The sequence below is a fragment of the Ranitomeya variabilis genome, chromosome 5, assembly GCF_051348905.1.
Source record: "Ranitomeya variabilis isolate aRanVar5 chromosome 5, aRanVar5.hap1, whole genome shotgun sequence".
Lineage (NCBI taxonomy): Eukaryota > Metazoa > Chordata > Amphibia > Anura > Dendrobatidae > Ranitomeya > Ranitomeya variabilis.
Genome location: NC_135236.1, coordinates 690,763,820 through 690,787,551, shown reverse-complemented (window position 1 = coordinate 690,787,551; position 23,732 = coordinate 690,763,820). Strand labels below are relative to the sequence as shown.

Genomic DNA, 23,732 nt, shown 5'->3' with positions numbered 1-23,732 from the left:
TCCCGGATTGTGATCTGATGGAGTTTGAGGAAATCTAGGCAGGGGTGTAACCTCCATCTTTCTTCTTTACAAAGAAAACCCCGCAACAGTGGGGGATGAGGATGGTCTGATCTGACCCTTTGCCAAACTTTCCGTGATATAGTCCTATATGGCCTGCCTCTATGGACCAGAGATATTATATAATCTGCTCTTTGGCAGCTTGGCCCCAGGGACAAGATTAACGGGGCAGTCATAAGGATGATGGGGAGGAATTTCTTGGGACCCCTGCTCCGAGAACACATCTCCAAAGTCAGACAGGTAGTTAGGCACAAGACTGGGTATCCATGATTGCAAGTTGGGTGCTCAAGCAGTGTCTTTGATATTACTCACTCCACTTTATCACCTCCTGAGTCTGACAATCTACCACAGGGTTATGCAGCATGAGACAAAGTAGTCCAAAAACCACAGGAGAGGGCAAAAACTCCAGCAGATAACAGTCAATACCTTTATTGAGTGTATGGCTCCTACTTGTAGATGTAACCCTTGGATGACTTGAGTAAAATACCCCTATCTCAAGGGTGTGGAGTCAATGGAGATTATGAGTATACGTCTGGATAGTGTATGTGATTTGAGGTTAAAACACGCCCCACTGTCCAGAAAGGCACAAATAACCACATTATAGCCACCCAGATACTTCAGCAGGAAGAAAAAATTGCGTCCTACCCACGGAGGAGGTATGTACACTCAAGTTGCTAATCTTCCCACAACCCAGGCTCCTTAGTTTTCTGGTGGGTGTTTACAGTTATCTAGGGAAGGACATGTGCCCATGAAATGGCTCTTTCTACCACAGTAAAAACATACTTCCCTTTGCGCCGAACAACAGACTGCTTTCCAGAACGAGTTGCCCCATCCAACTGCATAGTTTCCTCAGATAACTCAGGCCAGGTTTTCCTTGGCCTCAGATCTTCCGCACATTGGGGTGTTTCTTTATATCTCTGGTGAAGACGGTAATCCACCCGGATAGCCAGAGACATGGCTGCCTCAAGGGAAACTGGAGTCTCAATCAGGGCTTAGGCATTCTTCTCTCTTACTGATAGCCCTTGATAGAACTGTCTACAGAGCGCGAGGTAATTCCCCTTAGTGTCAGTGAACCACCTCTGAAAATCAGAGCAATACTCCTCCACTGGCCGATTCCCCTGCTGAAGCAGAAATGTGTGGACTCAGTCAGGAAGAAGGGGTTGGGATTGTCATCTGGAAGTCAGATGGTAGAGAGAATGCCCATGCTTTGGGGTCACCCTGAAGAAGAGAGATTATTATCCCTCCACGTTGCTCCTCGGTTCCTGATAATGTCACAACTCTGTTTTCAGGTGACCCCGGACCTTGGACTCCTTCCATGTCCCTAACGCTAGGGGCGCCCTAGCTCATCTGTTCTCCAGATTACTTCTGATGGTGAAGACGCCTGGGCCACATACCTTGCCTCAGATCCTGAATCCCCCCTCAATCAGTAACCTTCACCCATCCAAGGAAGAGGAGAGCAGTAGTGTACCGTAATACATCAACCAGACTAACAAGGTAATACGAACAGGAATAACAAGCAATACCAAACATGCAAATATACATACATAAACAACATAGGTAAACACTGGGGAGTGGAGGATGGGATTAAACCAAAGTAGGAGAAGAAGGGGAATTATCACACACCCAAAACCTAGCAACAGTCACAGATAAATCCACCAAAATGCCTTCTACAATAATAAACACCAACAACTTCCAGCCATGCAGCAAAAGCTATGTCTGACAATGAGTGCCACCCAGGACCCAGATTATATAGGAGATAGGAGTGGCTACCAGTGCATAGCCTTAATGACACCTGCACCATTTAATATGAAGGTGAAGTGCTTCTAATAAGTGCAGGAGTAAGGGAAATCAGATGCTGCGGTCTTCTGGCTCCTCTCTTTCACAGTAAACCCATGACAGACAGGATATTTTTGAAATTTGTAACACATTATTTTATATAAATAAAGAGAAGAAAACCTCAGCCAGTAATCATGTTGATCTTTACTTCACCTACAAGGCAGCCATCCACATGAAATGGCGGCCTGAAAATAAGACTCTGAAAACACATGTGAGCTCCTCGCTCGGGAAAAATATCAGTGAGGACAGAGGAGGAAAATGGTGCCAGACTTTTCTGTCTGTGGCTCAAGTCACCTAAGAACAAAAGGATTAGCACACACCTCATACAGAGTGCACACACAGACACACTACTCAAACCGTTCACACACAACTTGTACATTACACACACCAATCATACAATACGTACACACAAGCATAACACCACATACACTGCACACACGCAGCTCATACAGTACACTCACAGCTCAAACAGTACAGACTTCACACAGCACATCCTACACAGTTTACACACCTCATACAGAGTGCACACACAGACACACTACTCAAACCGTTCACACACAACTTGTACATTACATACACCAATCATACAATACGTACACACAAGCATAACACCACATACACTGCACACACGCAGCTCAAACAGTACACTCACAGCTCAAACAGTACACATAGACTTCACACAGCACATCCTACACAGTTTACACACCTCATACAGAGTGCACACACAGACACACTACTCAAACCGTTCACACACAACTTGTACATTACACACACCAATCATACAATACGTACACACAAGCATAACACCACATACACTGCACACACGCAGCTCAAACAGTACACTCACAGCTCAAACAGTACACATAGACTTCACACAGCACATCCTACACAGTTTACACACCTCATACAGAGTGCACACACAGACACACTACTCAAACCGTTCACACACAACTTGAACATTACACACACCAATCATACAATACGTACACACAAGCATAACACCACATACACTGCACACACGCAGCTCAAACAGTACACTCACAGCTCAAACAGTACACATAGACTTCACACAGCACATCCTACACAGTTTACACACCTCATACAGTGCACACACATTGCAGTGCACATATACAGCACATACAGTTGTAAGATGGCTGCTGGACAGGTCCTTGTGGAGAGATATGTATCATTGTGGTTGGTAGCTTCGGTGATGTAAGCTTGGGAAAGCATGTTCCAGCACATATAGTACTGAAAGAGTTATTAGGCCATTCCAGGGCCGGGTTTTACGAGCAGTCAAAAGAGATGGGTGGAAATGACTGCTCACATATCCCCACTCCAGGGGAGTGGTTTGGCAGAAAAGTGTCTCATTCAGTGTCTGGAGATGTGTGGGTCTCCTGTGTGCTGGGCTGTGCTAAGGCCTTAAGAACCCCTGGACCCTAACCCTAAGAACCCATAATATTACTTTGTGGTTCCACTTTGTGCCGGAAAAGGCTTTGATTTTGTTTGGTTCCCTGAGCGGTTTATGCAGTCTTAATAAACCTGCTTGGACGTCTTAACGAAACCGCTTCCTGTGCCTACCTCAACCGCAGCTAAGTGAGTAAAACCTTTCACAGTGCACACATACAGCTCAAACAGTAGACTCATAGCTTATAGAATACACATACAACTTAGGCCTCTTTCACACTTCCGTATTTACAATCTTCCCAGGATCCGTCAAATTGTTGAAAAGACGGATCCTGAGCTGATTGTAAAAAATGGATTCACTGGAGCCGTTTTTTTTGACGGTTCCAGTGCATCCTAGAAGGCTATGTGCACACGTTATGTATGCGTCTTCGCTGCGGTTTTTCGCTGCAAAAACGCATACGCAACACAACCCATGATAAAAATAATTAAAAAATCATGATATTCTTACCTTCTGGCGTCCCGCACAGCCCCTGCAGCTTTCCCGATGCTTGCGATACTGCCGGCAGCTCCGGTTCCCAGTGATGAATAGCGAGACAATGACCTGTGATGACGTAGCAGTCTCGCAAGACCGCTACATCATTTCGCTATGCATCACTGGGAACCGGAGCTGCCGGCAGCATCACGAGCATCGGGGGGGCCTCCAGAAGGTAAGAATATCACAATTTTTTATTTTTTTAATTATTTTTAACATTATATCTTTTTACTACTGATGCTGCATAGGCATAGTAAAAAAGAGAGAGCGAGAGAGAATTTCCCTGATGGGAAATTCTTCCGCTCATGCTCAGTTTGAAAAGACGGCATCCATCACTGGATTCCTGCTTTTCACAGTCAGCGACGAATCCTGTACCCAGACTTCCATTATAGCCAACGACAGGCAGCGCAGGATCCGTCACTGAGCGATTTTCCGATGTGCAAAAAAAGTTCCTCTGTACGTTTTCTCCGCCCGACGCACAGCAATTTTATGACGGTTCCAGCGCACGACGAGTGAAACGTATGGCCATCCGTCACAATCCGTCGCTAATACAAGTCTATGAGAAAAAAATGGATCCAGCAGCACCATTTGCTGGATCTGTTTTTTTCACAAAACAACGGATTGTGATGGAAAAAGAAAGACGGAAGTGTGAAAGAGGCCTTACAGAGCACACCACACACAGTGTACAAACACCTCATACAGTGCACACACATTGCAATGCACATATACAGCACACACCTCATACAATATATACATACAGCACACATCTCATACACATCATAGATACAGCACACACCTCATAAACTGCCTACATACAGCACACACCTCATACACTGCACGCATATAGCACACACCTCATACACTGCATACATACAGCATGTCAGGAAAATCTGAATTATTTTCTATTGTTTGGGGTACACAGCCAGAGCTTCCTGCTACTCCTTCCACCAATGGTTTCTGTATAGCCAAAATCCTTCTTGCAGCCCCTTTCCCCCTCTCTGTGAATTTCCACTCTTCACCCCTCCCTTCCACCAAATGGTCATTGTGGAATGTGAGTTTATGGCTTTGTCAGCTAGCAGAGAGCAGAATGTATTTGTCCACCAAAATCCTTTAGTCTGCTAGGCATAACACATAAAGTCAAAGTTCAATATCACTCATTAATCCTAAAAACATGAAAATTAGATTTCCAGGATCTGGGCAATTAGGGCTACGCACGGCAGCGTTTTGCGGCATTTAGGGCCATTGGAATCCTGGGAAAAGAATTTCTACCCACCAGTAAATCACAGACATACTGTGTTTGGACTCTAAAGAACAGTAAAATCACAGGGGAAAAAATAATGCCAATATCGCAGGCCTGTGAGTAGGGTTATCTCCCGGAAAACAGCCTACATGTGAGGTTAGCCAAAGTGTGAGTCTCTAAGTTTATGGCCTAACCATAAAACAAGAATGTCCATTTTGGGAGGCATTCAGAGTTGGAGAGACAGCTGAGAACACCATGCTGGGGTGCTGAATCATTCCTTTGGGAACTCTCCTCCCCTTTATCGACACATCATACCTGTGACTGAGATTTAGTAAGTTTTGTACCTTTATCCCTTTTATTTTATAACTATTTGTACATATTTGTATTTGTCACTTTTGTAATATCTTTTCTAATTTTTATAAACACTGCCAATTTTTTCTCGAGTAAACTTATACATTTGCTAGCTTCATTCTTTTGGCTCTATGATTGAACCAACACATACTCCACGCAAGTTCACACTACCTGGGGTTGGTTTCTGACCCGATATAAGCTTGGTAACATACCGGCTTATATCTAACGAGGAATTGGTGGCAGCATAGCGTTCTGATATTATTGGGGGATCCTGGAATTGACAGATCGGAGGTTTATATATACTTCCGGCCTGGGGATATATACTGCCCTCACTGCAGAGCGCCCCGATAACCAGCACGTGACATGGCAGCCTCTCCGGCAACTATTAATCCTAGGTGCAGTACCCTGACTGACCTGAGGGTAAGGTGGGTGCCAGAGAGCTGCAAGTTCTTGACTAAATTTAAAAGAGGTTTTCCTGACACAGCACACACCTCATACACTGTATATAGCACACAACTCATACACAGCATACAGGACACAGACAAACCTCATACACTAAATACATACAGCACACACCTCATATACTGCATAAATACAGCACACACCTCATATACTGCATACATAGAATCATAGAATCTTAGAATGTTGCAGTTCAAGGGTCATTGTGTTCAATCCCCTGCTCAATGCAGGATTCACTAAACCATCTCAGGCAAATGTCTGTCCAGCCTCTGTTTGAAGACTTCCATTGAGGAACAACTCACCACATCTCATGGCAGCCTGTTCTACTCATTCTTCACCCTCGCTGTCAAAAAGTTTTTTATAAACTCTAATCTGTGTCTTCTCCCTTTCAGTTTTATCCCATTGCTTCTTGTGCTTCTATGTGCAAATGAAAATAATGATGATTCCTCTACACTGTGGTAGCCCTTCAGATATTTGTAGACAGGTATTAAGTGTACTCTTAGCCTTCTTTTTTACAAGCTAAATATTCCCAGACCCTTTAACCGTTCCTCATAGGATATATTTTGCCGTCCGCTCACCATTCTGGTCGCTCTTCTCTGCACTTGCTCCAGTTTTTCGATGTCTTTTTAAAAATGTGGTGCACAGAACTGGACACAGTATTTCAGATGATTCCTGACCAAGGAGGAGTAGAGAAGGACAATTACTTCATGTGATTTAGACTCTAGGCTTCTCTTAATACCTCCTAGAACTGTGTTTGCCTTTTTTGCTGCTGCATCACACTGTTGACTCCTGTACAGTCTGTGATCTATTAGTATACCCAAGTCTTTTTCACATGTGTTGTTACTTAGTTCTATTCCTCCCATCCTATAGATGTAATTTTCATTTTTCTTGCCCAGATGTAGAATCTTGCATTTTTCCCTGTTAAATACCATTCTATTAGTCGCTGCCCACTGTTTAAACTTATCTAGATCCTTCTGAATCCTTTCTCTCTTTTCTCTAGTGTTAGCTATCCCTTCTAGCTTTGCATCGTCTGCAAATTTCATTAGATTACTTTCAGTTTCCTTATCTAAATCATTTATAAAAATGTTAACACTGGGGCCAGGACAGAGCCTTGTGGTACCCCACTTTAAACAATTTTTCAATTGGATGTGCAACCATTTATTACCACTCTTTGCATACGATCACTGAGCCAGTTACGAATCCACCTAACCGTAGACTTGTCAATCACATACTTGGTCATTTTTTCAATATGGATAGTATGAGATACTGTATCAAATATTTTGCTGAAGTCCAGATACACTATATCTACCACATTTTCCTGATTCATCCAGTCAGTGATTCCATCATAGAAGGAAATTAGATTAATCAGGCATGACTTGCTTGCTACAAACCCATGCTGGCTCTGGTTAATTACTGTATTCTTATCCAAGTGCTTACTACTTGCTGTTTAATAATTTGTTCAAATATATTTCCTGGTATAGAAGTAAGGCTCACTGGCCTATAATTTACTGGCTCCGTGTTCCTTCCTTTTTTGAAGACAGGGACATTTGCCCTTCTCCAATCTTCTGGGACACATCCTGTTTTCCAGGATTTTTCAAAGATTCTGGCTATTGTTCTGCAATTTCCTCTGCTAACTCTTTCAGTACCCTAGGATGTAATTCATCTGGACTAGGAGGTTTAAATTCATGTAAATTAGCTCAGTGTTCCCTCACCATCTCTCTGGTTACAGATAGTGTGGACTTTTCTATTCCTTCGATGGCACGGTGAAGATCAGTTGATGTTACATTTGCTTTATTAGAGAACACAGATGCAACATAGAAATGTAAAAGTTCGACTTCTCAACATTTCTGACCACTTAACCCTTTTCATTTTGTAAAAATCCTATAGCATCTTTAACTTTTCTTTTGATTTTGACATACCCCCAAAATCCTTTTTTACTGCTTTTGGTCTCCCTTTAACCCCTTTCTGCCAGCTGACGGAATAGTACGTCAGCTGGCAGATCCCCTGCTTTAAGGTGGGCTCCGGCGGTGAGCCCACCTTAAACCCGCGACGTCAGCTGTTTTGTACAGCTGTCATGTGCACGCAATGAGCGCGAGCGGAATCGCGATCCGCCCGTGCCCATTGACTAGTTAAATGCCGCCGTCAAGCGCTGACAGCGGCATTTAACTAGCGCTCCCGGCCACGCGGCCGGAACTGCTCGCACCGCTGACCCCCGTCACATGATCAGGGGTCAGCGGTGCATTGCCATAACAACCAGAGGTCTCCTTGAGACCTCTATGGTTGTTGATGGCCGATTGCTTTAAGCGCCACCCTGTGGTCGGCGCTCAAAGTACACCACCATTTCTACTACATAAAGGTGATCTGTGCTTCACCTCTATGTAGCAGAGGCGATCGTGTAGTGCATGCTTCTAGCCTCCTATGGAGGCTATTGAAGCATGCCAAAATTAAGAAAAAAAAGTGTTTAAAAATATAAAAAAAATAAAAAATATATAAAAGTTCAAATCACCCCCCTTTCGCCCCAATCAAAATAAAACAATAAAAAAAAAATTAAACATACACATATTTGGTATCGCCACGTTCAGAATCTATCAATAAAAACAAAGGATTAACCTGACCGCTAAATGGCGTAGCGAGAAAAAAAATCAAAACGCCAAAATTACGCTTTTTTGGTCGCCGTGACATTGCATTAAAATGCAGTAACAGGCGATCAAAAGAATATATCTACACCAAAATGGTATCATTAAAAACACCAGCTCGGCACGCAAAAAATAAGCCCTCACCCGACCGCAGATCATGAAAATTGGAGACGCTACGGGTATCGGAAAATCGCACAATTTTTTTTTTTTTTTAGCAAATTTTGGAATTTTTTTTCACCACTTAGATAAAAAAATAACCTAGACATGTTAGGTGTCTATGAACTCGTAATGACCTGGAGAATCATAATGGCAGGTTAGTTTTAGCATTTGGTGAACCTAGCAAAAAAGCCAAACAAAAAACAAGTGTGAGATTGCACTTTTTTTGCAATTTCATCACACTTGGAATTTTTTTCCCGTTTTCTGTTACATGGCATGGTAAAACCAATGGTATCGTTCAAAAGTACATCTCGTCCCGCAAAAAATAAGCCCTCACATGGCCATATTGACGGAAAAATAAAAAAGTTATGGCTCTGGGAAGGAGGGGAGCGAAAAACAAAAACGAAAAAACGGAAAAAGCTCCGGGGGTGAAGGGGTTAAAGTCTTACTTCATTACTGGCTTTAGCCCTCCTAACTCTTGCCCTCTATTCCCTGCAAACAGCATTATATTCTTCTGTAGATATGCCCCAACTTTCCATTTGATATACATTTTTTTTCCTTTTTAAGGCTACGTTCACATTTGCGGTCCTCGCCGCAGCGTCGGGCGCCGCAGCGGCGCCGCATGCGTCATGCGCCCCTATATTTAACATGGGGGCGCATGGACATGCGGCGCACTTGCGTTTTGCGCCGCATGCGTCGCTGCGGCGCCAGCGTCGGTGCGCAGAGGACGCAGCAAGTTGCATTTTTGCTGCGTCCAAATTCAATGAAAAAAACGACGCATGCGGCGCAAAACGCAGCGTTGTGCATGCGTTTTGCTGCGTTTTTATTTGCGTTGTGCGTTGCGGCGCCGACGCTGCGGCGCACAACGCAAATGTGAACGTAGCCTAACAAGTGATTCATTTCTGTGTTCATCCACCCTGGTCTCTTTAAATGCTTCCAATTCTTCCTTCTTTTCATATTATTCTTACCGATTGTGCAGTGAGAATTTCATTTAGCAAAATCTCCCATTTTTCTTGGACATTTCCATCCTTTAGAACATCCGGCTACTGGACCTTTCCTACCCTCTTTCTGAGTCCATTAAAATTTGCCTTTCTGAAGTCCAACCTTAAAGTCTGAGCCCCCCTGGTCTTCTTCTCTTCTTGTAATCATAAAATTCGAGGACAGCATGATCTCTACCTCCTAAATTCCCAGAGACCTTTACTTCCACAACCATATCCTCCCTGTTGATAAGAATGGGTCCAAAAATGCAGATCTTCTTGTTCTCCCTTCTACCTTTTGAAAGATAAAGTTGTCAGCAAGAGGAGATAAGAATTTTCTGGACCCATTACTTTTGCCTAAAGGTACCGTCACATTAAGCGACGCTGCAGCGATAGCGACAGAGATGCCGATCGCTGCAGCATCGCTGTTTGGTCGCTGGAGAGCTGTCACACAGACCGCTCTCCAGCGACCAACGATGCCGAGGTCCCCGGGTAACCAGGGTAAGCATCGGGTTGCTAAGCGCAGGGCCGCGCTTAGTAACCCGATGTTTACCCTGGTTACCAGCGTAAAAGTTAAAAAAACAAACAGCACATACTCACCAGCGCGTCCCCCAGCCTCTGCTTCCTGACACTGACTGAGCTCCGGCCCTAACAGCAGAGCGGTGACGTCACCGCTGTGCTTTCACTTTCAGTTTAGGGCCGGCGCTCAGTAAGTGTCAGGAAGCAGAGGCTGGGGGACGCGCAGGTGAGCATGTGCTGTTTGTTTTTTTAACTTTTACGCTGGTAACCAGGGTAAACATCGGGTTACTAAGCGCGGCCCTGCGCTTAGTAACCCGATGTTTACCCTGGTTACCAGTGTAAAATATCGCTGGTATCCTTGCTTTTGCTGTCAAACACGGCGATACACGGCGACCTAGCGACCAAATAAAGTGCAGACCTTCTAGCAGCGACCAGCAATTTCACAGCGGGATCCAGATCGCTGCTGCGTGTCAAATACAGCGATATCGCTATCCAGGTCGCTGCAACGTCACGGATCGCTGGCGATATCGCCTAGTGTGACGGTACCTTAAGAGAGTTTCTGAACAAATTATTGGAAAGTTAAAATCTCTCGAGAACATTATGTTGCATTTTGTACATCTCATACATTACATACAGCACAACCTCATACAGTGTATACATACAGCACACACCTCATACACTGCATACATACAGCACACACCTCATATACTGCATACATAGAGCACACACCTCATATAATGTGTACATACAGCACACACCTCATATACTGCATACATACAGCACACACCTCATACACTGCATACATACAGCACACACCTCATACACTGCATACATACAGCACACACCTCATATACTGCATACATAGAGCACACACCTCATATAATGTGTACATACAGCACACACCTCATACAGTGCATACATATAGCACACACCTCATACAGTGCATACATACAGCACACACCTCATACAGTGCATACATAGAGCACACACCTCATACAGTGCATACATACAGCACACACCTCATACAGTGCATACATAGAGCACACACCTCATATAATGTGTACATACAGCACACACCTCATATACTGCATACATACAGCACACACCTCATACACTGCATACATACAGCACACACCTCATACAGTGCATACATATAGCACACACCTCATACAGTGCATACATACAGCACACACCTCATACAGTGCATACATATAGCACACACCTCATACAGTGCATACATAGAGCACACACCTCATACACTGCATACATACAGCACACACCTCATATACTGCATACATAGAGCACACACCTCATATAATGTGTACATACAGCACACACCTCATATACTGCATACATACAGCACACACCTCATACACTGCATACATACAGCACACACCTCATACAGTGCATACATATAGCACACACCTCATACAGTGCATACATACAGCACACACCTCATACACTGCATACATAGAGCACACACCTCATACAGTGCATACATAGAGCACACCTCATACAGTGCATACATAGAGCACACACCTCATACACTGCATACATACAGCACACACCTCATACAGTGCATACATAGAGCACACACCTCATACAGTGCATACATAGAGCACACCTCATACAGTGCATACATACAGCACACACCTCATACAGTGTATACATACAGCACACACCTCATACACTGCATACATACAGCACACACCTCATACACTGCATACATAGAGCACACACCTCATACAGTGCATACATAGAGCACACCTCATACAGTGCATACATACAGCACACACCTCATATACTGCATACATACAGCACACACCTCATACAGTGCATACATAGAGCACACACCTCATATAATGTGTACATACAGCACACACCTCATACAGTAATTACATACAACACACACCTCATACACTGCATACATACAGCACATACCTCATACACTGCATACATAGAGCACACCTCATACAGTGCATAGATACAGCATACACCTCATACAGTGCATACATAGAGCACACACCTCATACAGTGCATACATACAGCACACACCTCATACACTGCATACATACAGCACACACCTCATACACTGCATACATAGAGCACACCTCATACAGTGCATAGATACAGCATACACCTCATACAGTGCATACATAGAGCACACACCTCATATAATGTGTACATACAGCACACACCTCATACACTGCATACATAGAGCACACACCTCATATACTGCATACATACAGCACACACCTCATATACTGCATACATACAGCACACACCTCATATACTGCATACATACAGCACACACCTCATACAGTGCATACATAGAGCACACACCTCATACAGTGCATACATAGAGCACACACCTCATACACTGCATACATACAGCACACACCTCATACACTGCATACATACAGCACACACCTCATACACTGCATACATACAGCACACACCTCATACAGTGCATACATATAGCACACACCTCATATACTGCATTCATAGAGCACACACCTCATATACTGCATACATACAGCACACACCTCATATACTGCATACATACAGCACACACCTCATATACTGCATACATACAGCACACACCTCATACAGTGCATACATAGAGCACACACCTCATACACTGCATACATACAGCACACACCTCATACACTGCATACATACAGCACACACCTCATACACTGCATACATACAGCACACACCTCATACAGTGCATACATACAGCACACACCTCATATACTGCATACATACAGCACACACCTCATATACTGCATACATACAGCACACACCTCATATACTGCATACATACAGCACACACCTCATATACTGCATACATACAGCACACACCTCATACAGTGCATACATAGAGCACACACCTCATACAGTACATACATAGAGCACACACCTCATACAGTGCATACATAGAGCACACACCTCATACACTGCATACATACAGCACACACCTCATACACTGCATACATACAGCACACACCTCATACAGTGCATACATACAGCACACACCTCATATACTGCATACATACAGCACACACCTCATACACTGCATACATACAGCACACACCTCATACAGTGCATACATAGAGCACACCTCATACAGTGCATACATACAGCACACACCTCATACAGTGCATACATAGAGCACACACCTCATATAATGTGTACATACAGCACACACCTCATATACTGCATACATACAGCACACACCTCATACACTGCATACATACAGCACACACCTCATACACTGCATACATATAGCACACACCTCATACAGTGCATACATACAGCACACACCTCATACACTGCATACATAGAGCACACACCTCATACACTGCATACATACAGCACACATCTAATACACTGCATAGATACAGCACACACCTCATACAGTGCATACATAGAGCACACACCTCATATAATGTGTACATACAGCACACACCTCATACAGTAATTACATACAACACACACCTCATACACTGCATACATAAAGCCATACATCACACTTCTCGTATACTGCATACATACACAACACACCTCATACAGTAATTACATACAGCACACACCTCATACAGTGCATACATAGAGCACACACCTCATATAATGTGTACATACAGCACACACCTCATACAGTAATTACATACAACACACACCTCATATACTGCATACATACAGCACACACCTCATATACTGCATACATACAGCACACACCTCATACAGTGCATACATAGAGCACACACCTCATACAGTGCATACATACAGCACACACCTCATACAGTGCATACATAGAGCACACCTCATACAGTGCATACATACAGCACACACCTCATACAGTGCATACATAGAGCACACACCTCATATAATGTGTACATACAGCACACACCTCATACACTGCATACATAGAGCACACACCTCATACAGTGCATACATACAGCACACACCTCATACACTGCATACATACAGCACACACCTCATACACTGCATACATAGAGCACACACCTCATATACTGCATACATACAGCACACACCTCATACACTGCATACATACAGCACACACCTCATACAGTGCATACATAGAGCACACCTCATACAGTGCATACATACAGCACACACCTCATACAGTGCATACATAGAGCACACACCTCATATAATGTGTACATACAGCACACACCTCATACACTGCATACATAGAGCACACACCTCATACAGTGCATACATACAGCACACACCTCATACACTGCATACATACAGCACACACCTCATACACTGCATACATAGAGCACACACCTCATATAATGTGTACATACAGCACACACCTCATATACTGCATACATACAGCACACACCTCATACAGTGCATACATAGAGCACACACCTCATATAATGTGTACATACAGCACACACCTCATACAGTAATTACATACAACACACACCTCATACACTGCATACATAAAGCCATACATCACACTTCTCGTATACTGCATACATACACAACACACCTCATACAGTAATTACATACAGCACACACCTCATACAGTGCATACATAGAGCACACACCTCATATAATGTGTACATACAGCACACACCTCATACAGTAATTACATACAACACACACCTCATATACTGCATACATACAGCACACACCTCATATACTGCATACATACAGCACACACCTCATACAGTGCATACATAGAGCACACACCTCATACAGTGCATACATACAGCACACACCTCATACACTGCATACATACAGCACACACCTCATACACTGCATACATACAGCACACACGTCATACAGTGCATACATATAGCACACACCTCATATACTGCATACATAGAGCACACACCTCATATACTGCATACATACAGCACACACCTCATATACTGCATACATACAGCACACACCTCATATACTGCATACATACAGCACACACCTCATACAGTGCATACATAGAGCACACACCTCATACACTGCATACATACAGCACACACCTCATACACTGCATACATACAGCACACACCTCATACACTGCATACATACAGCACACACCTCATACACTGCATACATACAGCACACACGTCATACAGTGCATACATATAGCACACACCTCATATACTGCATACATAGAGCACACACCTCATATACTGCATACATACAGCACACACCTCATATACTGCATACATACAGCACACACCTCATATACTGCATACATACAGCACACACCTCATACAGTGCATACATAGAGCACACACCTCATACAGTGCATACATAGAGCACACACCTCATACACTGCATACATACAGCACACACCTCATACACTGCATACATACAGCACACACCTCATACAGTGCAGACATACAGCACACACCTCATATACTGCATACATACAGCACACACCTCATACACTGCATACATACAGCACACACCTCATACAGTGCATACATAGAGCACACCTCATACAGTGCATACATACAGCACACACCTCATACAGTGCATACATAGAGCACACACCTCATATAATGTGTACATACAGCACACACCTCATACACTGCATACATAGAGCACACACCTCATACAGTGCATACATACAGCACACATCTAATACACTGCATAGATACAGCACACACCTCATACACTGCATACATACAGCACACACCTCATATAATGTGTACATACAGCACACACCTCATATACTGCATACATACAGCACACACCTCATACAGTGCATACATAGAGCACACACCTCATATAATGTGTACATACAGCACACACCTCATACAGTAATTACATACAACACACACCTCATACACTGCATACATACAGCCATACATCACACTTCTCGTATACTGCATACATACACAACACACCTCATACAGTAATTACATACAGCACACACCTCATACAGTGCATACATAGAGCACACACCTCATATAATGTGTACATACAGCACACACCTCATACAGTAATTACATACAACACACACCTCATACACTGCATACATACAGCCATACATCACACTTCTCATACACTGCATACATACAGCACACACCTCATATACTGCATACATACAGCACACACCTCATACACTGCATACATAGAGCACACACCTCATACACTGCATACATACAGCACACACCTCATACACTGCATACATACAGCACACACCTCATATACTGCATACATACAGCACACACCTGATACAGTGCATACATAGAGCACACCTCATACAGTGCATACATACAGCACACACCTCATACAGTGCATACATAGAGCACACACCTCATATAATGTGTACATACAGCACACACCTCATACAGCGCATACATAGAGCACACACCTCATATAATGTGTACATACAGCACACACCTCATACACTGCATAGATACAGCACACACCTCATACAGTGCATACATAGAGCACACACCTCATATAATGTGTACATACAGCACACACCTCATATACTGCATACATACAGCACACACCTCATACAGTGCATACATAGAGCACACACCTCATATAATGTGTACATACAGCACACACCTCATACAGTAATTACATACAACACACACCTCATACACTGCATACATACAGCACACACCTCATACAGTAATTACATACAACACACACCTCATACACTGCATACATACAGCCATACATCACACTTCTCATATTCTGCATACATACACAACACACCTCATACAGTAATTACATACAGCACACACCTCATACAGTGCATACATAGAGCACACACCTCATATAATGTGTACATACAGCACACACCTCATACACTGCATACATACAGCACACACCTCATATACTGCATACATACAGCACACACCTCATACAGTGCATACATACAGCACACACCTCATACAGTGCATACATAGAGCACACACCTCATATAATGTGTACATACAGCACACACCTCATACAGTAATTACATACAACACACACCTCATACACTGCATACATACAGCCATACATCACACTTCTCATACACTGCATACATACAGCACACACCTCATATACTGCATACATACAGCACACACCTCATACACTGCATACATAGAGCACACACCTCATACACTGCATACATAGAGCACACACCTCATACACTGCATACATACAGCACACACCTCATACACTGCATACATACAGCACACACCTCATATACTGCATACATACAGCACACACCTCATACACTGCATACATACAGCACACACCTCATATACTGCATACATACAGCACACACCTCATACAGTGCATACATAGAGCACACCTCATACAGTGCATACATACAGCACACACCTCATACAGTGCATACATAGAGCACACACCTCATATAATGTGTACATACAGCACACACCTCATACAGCGCATACATAGAGCACACACCTCATATAATGTGTACATACAGCACACACCTCATACACTGCATACATAGAGCACACACCTCATACAGTGCATACATACAGCACACACCTCATACACTGCATACATACAGCACACACCTCATACACTGCATACATAGAGCACACACCTCATACACTGCATACATACAGCACACATCTAATACACTGCATAGATACAGCACACACCTCATACAGTGCATACATAGAGCACACACCTCATATAATGTGTACATACAGCACACACCTCATATACTGCATACATACAGCACACACCTCATATAATGTGTACATACAGCACACACCTCATACACTGCATACATACAGCACACACCTCATATGTGTACATACAGCACACACCTCATACACTGCATACAAACAGCACACACCTCATACACTGCATACATACAGCACACACCTCATATACTGCATACATACAGCACACACCTCATACAGTGCATACATAGAGCACACACCTCATATAATGTGTACATACAGCACACACCTCATACAGTAATTACATACAACACACACCTCATACACTGCATACATACAGCCATACATCACACTTCTCATACACTGCATACATACAGAACACGCCTTATAAAGTGCATATATACAACATACACCTCATATACTGCATACATACAGCACACATTTAATACACTCCATAGATACAGCACACATCTAATACACTGCATAGATACAGCACACATCTAATACACTGCATAGATACAGCACACACCTCATACAGTGCATACATAGAGCACACACCTCATATAATGTGTACATACAGCACATATCTCGTACACTGAATACATACAGCACAACCTCATACACTGCATACATACAGCACACACCTCATACACTGCATACATACAGCACACTTCTCATACACTGCATACATACAGAACACGCCTTATAAAGTGCATATACAGTATACAACATAGACCTCATATACTGCATACATACATCACACACCTCATACAGTAATTACATACAACACACACCTCATACACTGCATACAAACAGCACACACCTCATACACTGCATACAAACAGCACATGCCTCATACATTGCATGCATACAGCATGCACTTCAAACACTGCATACATACAGAACACACTTGGTACACTGCATACATATAGCAGATGACTTGTACACTGCATACATACAGTACACACATAATACATAGAGTGCACAATTCATACAGTGCTTATTTATAGCACACATCTCATGCACTACATACAGCGCACACCTCATGTGCTGCATAAATACAGAGCACACCTCATGCAAAGCATAAAAACAGCACACACTTCATACATACAGCACACACCTCATACACAGCATCCAAATAGCACACATCTCATACACTGCATACATACAGCACACACCTCATACACAGTGCACATACAGCATACACTTCATACACTGCATACATATACACCTCATACAGTGCATACATACAGCACACACCTCATACACAGTGCACATACAGCACACACCTCATACACTGCATACATACAGCACACACCTCATACACTGCATACATATACACCTCATACACTGCATACATACAGCATACACTTCATACATACAGCACACACCTCATACCCAGTGCACATACAGCACACACCTCATACACTGCATGCATACAGCACACACCTCATACACTGCATACATACAGCACACACCTCATATACTGCATACATATACACCTCATACAGTGCATACATACAGCACACACCTCATACAGTGCATACATACAGCACACACCTCATACACAGTGCACATACAGCACACACCTCATACACTGCATACATATACACCTCATACACTGCATACATACAGCACACACCTCATACACTGCATACATATACACCTCATACACTGCATACATACAGCACACACCTCATACAGTGCATACATACAGCACACACCTCATACACAGTGCACATACAGCACACACCTCATACACTGCATACATACAGCACACACCTCATACAGTGCATACATACAGCACACACCTCATACACAGTGCACATACAGCACACACCTCATACACTGCATACATATACACCTCATACACTGCATACATACAGCACACACCTCATACACTGCATACATACAGCACACACCTCATACACTGCATACATATACACCTCATACACTGCATACATACAGCACACACCTCATACCCAGTGCACATACAGCACACACCTCATACACTGCATACATACAGCACACACTAAATACATACAACACACTGCATACATCACATGCCTCATACACTGCATAGATATAACACACCTCATACACTGCATACATACAGGACGCACTTCATACACTGCATACGTACAGTGCACAACCCATACACTGCATGCGTACTGAACAAAACTCATACACAGCATACATATAGCACATATCTCGTACACTGCATACATACAGTACACGCTTCATACACTGCATACAAGCAGCATACACTACATACACAATGCGCACAAGCCATACACTACGTACAAATAGCATACACTGCACACATAAAACACACAGTTCATACACTGAACATGTATCTTATATAACCTTCTCAATTCACAGCTACAATCCTCTCATTCAAGACCGCACACGATGCAGAACTCTGTCCCGACACAGGGAGGTGAAATGTCAATCTATACCTGAAACTCAGCGCGATCGTCATCCTGATTATCAGCCCTGCATCCCTCACCTCCTCCGGCTGCAGCTGCTCTGATGTCAGTGCTGCAAGGAGAACCTGGTGAGTGGGAGGCTGCGCCGCCCGTACCCGGCGAGTGATCGCCACCTGCTGGTGAGCACGGAGATGGCAGCGAACGTGCAGAGATCACTGTCAGCGCCACAAAGCAGCAGTGCAAAGTACGTGTCCCCGGTATGTAATATACACACTCACTGTATAGGGAAAAGTATGTGCCCCCTGTATGTAATATACACACTATATACAGTAGAGAAAAGTATGTGCCCCCTGTATGTAATATACACACTATATACAGTAGAGAAAAGTATGTGCCCCCTGTATGTAATATACACACTATATACAGTAGAGAAAAGTATGTGCCCCCTGTATGTAATATACACACTATATACAGTAGAGAAAAGTATGTGCCCCCTGTATGTAATATACACACTCACTGTATAGGGAAAAGTATGTGCCCCCTGTATGTAATATACACACTATATACAGTAGAGAAAAGTATGTGCCCCCTGTATGTAATATACACACTGTATACAGTAGAGAAAAGTATGTGCCCCCGGCAGGGCCGGACTGGGACTAAAATTCAGCCCTGGCATTTGAAGTTACACAGGCCCACTTGTCACATGGTGACTGTATAATATCTTTGTACACTTGTAGGCAGGGCCGGTTTTAGGCAAAGTGGGGCCCTAGGTAAAGTTTAAAATGGGTCCCCAAATGCTAACATATTGCACATCACACAGAAGCCTTTCTGTTGTATTTACGTGCGCTGAGTTTAGGCCGCTAAACGAGTTTGATCGACAATACTGAAGTTGTTCAACGCTTGTTTCCCGGCCTCTTTCCACCAGCTGAGGAATAATGATGAGACAGAACGATCACTAATAGATCACCATACAGTATCATGTTTTCAGCAGCACATCTACAGTTTACACTGGCAATGTGCTGCTGACAACAAGGCTTTTTGTTCCAGCAAAAACAATCCGAATATGCAGCATTTTACTTGTTTAGTAAAATACACCCAATAGTCCTCCATATATTATAATGTGCTCCATAGTCCTCCATATAGTATAATACACTCCCTATAGTCCTCCATATATTAAAATACACTGCTCAGTCCTCCACATAGTATAATACACTCCTCATAGTCCTCCATATAGCATAATACAATCCTCATAGTGCTCCATATAGTATAATGCACCGCCACAGTCATCCATGTAGTACAATTCACTTCCCATAGTATAATGCACCCCATAGTTCTTCATATAGTATAACGTATTCCCCATAGTCCTCGATACAGTATAATGCAGCCCACATATAGTATAATGCAGCCACCCCAGAGTATAATGCAGCCACCCCAGAGTATAATGCAGCCACCCCAGAGTATAATGCAGCCACCCCAGAGTATAATGCAGCCACCCCAGAGTATGTAACCCCCATAGAATATAATACAGCCCACCTCCCCATAATATATAATGTAGCCCCCCATAGAATATAATGCAGCCCCCCATAGTATATAACGCAGCCTCCCCCATAGAATATAATATACCCCCACAATAGTATATAACACAGCCACATAGTACATAACATGGCCTCCCCCATAGAATATAATATACTCCCCATAGTATATAGCAAAGCCCGCATATTATATAGCACAAACCGCATAGTATACAGCACAGCCTGCATACTATAGCACAGCTCGCGTAGTAGATAACACAGCCCACACAGCAGTATTCAGCACAGACCACACAGTAGTATACAGCACAGACCACACAGTAGTATACAGCACAGCCCACGTAGAAGTATACAGCACAGTCCACACAGTAGTATACAGCACAGCCCACAGAGTAATATATACAGCACAGCCCACAAAGTAATATATACAGCACAGCCCACAAAGTAATATATACAGCACAGCCCACAGAGAACTATATACAGCACAGCCCACAGAGAACTATATACAGCACAGCCCACAGAGAACTATATAAAGCACAGCCCACAGAGAACTATATAAAGCACAGCCCAGAGTACTATATACAGCACAGCCCAGAGTACTATATAAAGCACAGCACAGAGAGTACTATATACAGCACAGCCCAGAGTACTATATACAGCACAGCCCAGAGAGTACTATATACAGCACAGCCCACAGAGAACTATATACAGCACAGCCCACAGAGAACTATATAAAGCACAGCCCACAGAGAACTATATAAAGCACAGCCCAGAGTACTATATACAGCACAGCCCAGAGTACTATATAAAGCACAGCACAGAGAGTACTATATACAGCACAGCCCAGAGTGTACTATATACAGCGCAGCCCACAGAGTACTATATACAGCACAGCCCACAGAGTACTATATACAGCACAGCCCAGAGAGTACTATATACAGCACAGCCCACAGAGTACTATATACAGCACAGCCCACAGAGAACTATATACAGCACAGCCCAAAGAGAACTATATACAGCACAGCCCACAGAGAACTATATAAAGCACAGCCCACAGAGAACTATATAAAGCACAGCCCACAGAGAACTATATAAAGCACAGCCCAGAGTACTATATACAGCACAGCCCAGAGTACTATATAAAGCACAGCACAGAGAGTACTATATACAGCACAGCCCAGAGTGTACTATATACAGCACAGCCCACAGAGTACTATATACAGCACAGCCCACAGAGTACTATATACAGCACAGCCCACAGAGTACTATATACAGCACAGCCCACAGAGTACTATATACAGCACAGCCCACAGAGTACTATATACAGCACAGCCCACAGAGTACTATATACAGCACAGCCCACAGAGAACTATATACAGCACACAGTAGTATACAGCACAGAGCACAGCCCACAGAGAACTATATACAGCACACAGTAGTATACAGCACAGAGCACAGCCCACAGAGTACTATATACAGCACAGCCCAGAGAACTATATACAGCACACAGTAGTATACAGCACAGAGCACAGCCCACAGAGAACTATATACAGCCCACAGTAGTATACAGAACAGAGCACAGCCCACAGAGAACTATATACAGCACAGAGCACAGCCCACAGAGAACTATATACAGCCCACAGTAGCATACAGCACAGAGCACAGCCCACAGATAACTATATACAGCCCACAGTAGTATACAGCACAGAGCACAGCCCACTGAGAACTATATACAGCACAGAGCACAGCCCACAGAGAACTATATACAGCCCACAGTAGCATACAGCACAGAGCACAGCCCACAGATAACTATATACAGCCCACAGTAGTATACAGCACAGAGCACAGCCCACAGAGAACTATATACAGCACAGAGCACAGCCCAGAGAACTATATACAGCCCACAGTAGCATACAGCAGAGCACAGCCCACAGATAACTATATACAGCCCA

At 43.4% G+C, this 23,732-nt stretch overlaps 1 protein-coding gene across 3 annotated transcripts in view; it reads right to left on the bottom strand.

The window, feature by feature from the left end:
- Positions 1-20,399, bottom strand: part of RERG (RAS like estrogen regulated growth inhibitor) — a 233,777-nt gene extending 213,378 nt beyond the window's left edge. For 2 of the 3 annotated variants that reach the window (XR_013215988.1, XM_077267288.1), the window contains exon 1: positions 20,282-20,399. The gene's annotated coding sequence lies outside the window, so the exon portion shown is untranslated. Of the gene's footprint in view, positions 1-6,457; positions 6,552-20,281 lie in introns of all 3 variants that reach the window. The other variant, XM_077267289.1, reaches the window with a different exon arrangement.
- Positions 20,400-23,732: the final 3,333 nt, after the last annotated feature.